General features: G+C 37.6%; 1 long non-coding RNA gene across 1 annotated transcript in view; it reads right to left on the bottom strand.

Moving 5' to 3' along the window:
* Positions 1–180, bottom strand: part of LOC143752191 (uncharacterized) — a 46,023-nt gene extending 45,843 nt beyond the window's left edge. Inside the window, exon 1 of the long non-coding RNA XR_013207349.1 lies at positions 53–180. This is a non-coding gene — a long non-coding RNA (uncharacterized LOC143752191). The remainder of the gene's footprint in view (positions 1–52) is intronic.
* Positions 181–3,836: the final 3,656 nt, after the last annotated feature.

The raw sequence follows: 3,836 nt of genomic DNA, 5'->3' as shown, positions 1-3,836 counted from the left end.
TTGTGTCCATGCAACTTTAGAAACAAAAGCAAAAAAACAGCATAGTACTTACGCTGAACACGAGTGCCTGGCCTTGTGAAGGAAAGAATCCGACTTGTTCTGGTCCATTTCGTGTTTAAAAATCTCCCTCCTAGCCGGAGCTCCGGAGACTGGCGGACCGACCCGAGGGCCCGAGGAAAACTGGCTGGCTCTCGCTGCCTGTCAAGGCTCGGAAACCGGCTTCTGTGTGGGACTGGGGAGCAGCTGTTCCCCTCCACCTCCTCCTCCTCCCGACCGCAGCAGTTCTGTACAACCACACAAAAGCGGACGGACGGAGGGAAGGATGCCTCCTCCCAGCAGTCGCACAAGCGCAGATGAGCGGGGCTGAAAGCCTGAGGCTGGTGGCAGGTATTTAGCTCGCACCGTTTTCTAGTTTGTGGACTCGCTGCTTTTTCAAGAGTGGGAGGGGACAAGCTGAAAGATTCTGGGCGAGGAAACGGCACACAATCCCTAACGGAAGAAACTTCCTACTCGCTGCTAATAAGCAGGACATCCCCCGTCCGAGGGAGCAGGAATGCGAGGCCCACTTTCAAAGAGGCCCAGTTACAAACAGGGCAGAAAGTCACTTCAGCGTGACCTGGGGGTCAGACACAGCAAGTGTGTGTGTGAGCAGAGACATAACCACTAAACAGACGTGTGTCTCTAGAGTAAGTACGGCACTGCTGAAAGCAGAGAAGAGAGACAGACAATTCATTTCAAACATATTAACCTTCCTAAAGAATTTGAGAATATTTGAATTTGTGGTAACACTTTATTTTACAGTGTTCTTGTTACATAAGTGACCCTGGATGACAAAACCAGTCATATGAGTCTTTTTTTTATTTTTATTGTGATTTATACATCACATGAAATCTAAATAAATAAGCTTTCCATTGATGTATGGTTTGGACAATATTTGGCCGAGATACGACTATTGAACATCTGGAATCTGAGGGTGCAAAAAAATCGAAACATTGATAAAATCGCCTTTAAAGTTGTCCATTTATGTTCGCGATTGTGCTGCATTCACTCACAAAATAAATGTTTTATACATTTACGGTAGGAAATTTACAAAATATCTTCATGGAACATGATCTTTACTTAATATCCTAATGATTTTTGGCATAAAAGAAAAATTGATCACTTTGACCCATACAATGTATTGTTGGCTATTCCCACAAATATACCCGTGCTACTTAAGACTGGTTTTGTGATCCAGGGTCACATAGTGTTCTTGTTACATATGTTACATGTAATTACCATAGTAATAACAGTAAATGATGCATAATCACATGCAATTAACCCTCAACCAAATCCTAATCCTACCCTAACCCTATAGTAAGTACATGTAGTTAATTAACATTACACTGTACTTAAATATTTAATTACACTGTAACAATGACACCTTAAAACAAAGTGTAACCGAATTTGCTTTACTCTTCTTGAAAAAACCCTAACCCTTTTTGTGAAAATTGGTCATCTAAACTATCGAAATCAACTTGCTCCGCCTCTGAAATGACTTTTCTTTTCAACTGACATCATGAAGCCCACTTATTTTTGTACTCCGCCGCTTTAACCACGCGTCAGAATACCATATTAACAACTACTCCCACTATCACTTACCACGTTTGCGAGAACGAGCAGTTTGCAAAACAGAACATTGTGCACTTGACAACAACTTTCATTTCCAATGTGACAGATGAACTGCAAGTAATATCAGCTGTGATTTTAAACTCATTCTTGGCATTATTTTATTAACAGACTGCCAAAAGGTACACCAAATTGGATAAAAAATGCAAAATGACCATTTTTGTTTGCAAAATGATAACTTGCCGCATGCTGAAAATAAACATGCAATTTACATTCGCATTGCATTCAAGGTTTGCATTTCAACACTTCATGCGTTCTCTGGCTATGAAACCCATGATACTCTACTGTTTGAGCTACTCTACTTCAACTTGATGAGGTCATGTGATTACATTATACTGTATCACTGTTTGAATAATGTTTAATGTTTCATTTGCTATTTCAAAAAAATACTAGACAGCATGTAGTATATAGTGTGCAGTGCTAGCATTCTCTTCTAAACCAAGCTTTTCACAATCCCATACATTTTACAATGGATATCTGCGCAAACATTCTCTCTTTCACTTGAAAATACGACACATTACAGAAGTAACATGGGCCACAATTCCATGTTAACTATGAGGAATTGTGTTCAGTGTTTTAGTCACCTTCTCCAGAAGCTCTTAAACTCCAGATATCACTTGAGGAGAGGCGAGCTGAGAATGTGGAGAATTCAAATCATGTTTAACAAGGAACTGTGGATCTTCTCACTCACGTCACCGTTTCAAGTTTCTGCAGCAAAAAATAATAATGAAACGTCAGAAGTCAGAAAATAACATATATGATAAATCATTCAAACTGGCACTTACTTATTTTATGGCACAAAACTTATTTTAAACATGTGGAATAAAGGGAACTTTAAATAATGGGAACTGTGACACTCAATAATTTAAATAACACTTCGAAACAGTTGAAATGTGAATAATTAAATGAGATTACTTTGAGAATGAAGCATCTACAAATTTTAAATGTGAGATAAAATGACACTGCACAGCGAACAAATACCAAACTACTTAATATACAAAACCATTTGCATTTAAATCTGCATATAAGACCAAAAATAACATAAAATTGGCCTAATACACTATATTTAAAGACCAACTTAGATAAACATCTAATATGTTCCAGCACCTATCCTATATTGACGGCAAGACTAGATACATACATTCATTTCAAACCACTTTTTAAAATGTTAAGATCCAGAGCTGCATTTGTCAGAATAATATAAATATGGTTATTCACACTGCAGTCTGCAGAGCAGCGATCTGAAACACTGATGTCGCTCTCACTACAAGTTACAGCTTTGCAGCTTTATTTAAAAACATATCCCTGAAGCCAAATGTAAAACAACACACATTTTTCTATCACGGTGCAAAAAGGAGCAGAAAATCAAAGCAGGAAAGAAAAGAAGTTCTGGACATACATACGACTTCTTACCAGATCAATGAAGAAATAACTATATTTGAGTTGATTTTATGTTTAAAAATTGGAAAATATACCACAAATATTAACCCCCTTTATGCTTTGTTGATCAAGGTGTTCAGCATACCAGTTTCTACATGAAATTGCCATACAACGATACCTCCATTGACATTTAGTCACAGAGGATTTTTTTTCTGTAGAGATCTAGTAGAGATTTATGGTTTATGTTTATTATTATTATAAGATCCAAGTCAAGATATATTTATAAACTAGTTGATTGATCCAGGTTTCAATGAAAGATGCATATAGAGAGCAGTGTGCTTTATAAAACATGTAGAAAAAGCTGCAGAAATTACTTATTTTACACAAAATTAATTCTAAATAGTACTCAATATGTTTTTTCCGAAAACAGGAAAATGCACATTATTCAGTCAGTGGGATGAAAGACTTGAAATTGACTGAAGGGGAAACTACCACTTAAACTGGTAAATGCGCTGAGATCTTAGCCAAAGCCAAAATAAAGAGTGTCTCTAGTGTCATTTGTTGAAGAATCGATTGCCATCTATGCATCTGAAAGAGAGAGAGAGACAAAAAGAGATTGACGGCATGTCAGAGGTAAGTGAAACTCTGGAACCCGTCCAGGGTTGAAATGACCTAAGAGCTATTCATCCATCTCATGGCATATTTCCTGTATTCAGAGAATTATGGTGATTGAAAGTGATTGGTCAGGGTCAGCACTAATGCACAATAAAACCAAATGCTGAGCTGGA

Source organism: Siphateles boraxobius, unplaced genomic scaffold (assembly GCF_051911475.1).
Source record: "Siphateles boraxobius isolate OS27281-9 unplaced genomic scaffold, OSU_SipBor_1 101, whole genome shotgun sequence".
NCBI lineage: Eukaryota > Metazoa > Chordata > Actinopteri > Cypriniformes > Leuciscidae > Siphateles > Siphateles boraxobius.
Note: the sequence above shows the minus strand (reverse complement) of the source record. Positions and strands in the feature narration are given on the sequence as shown.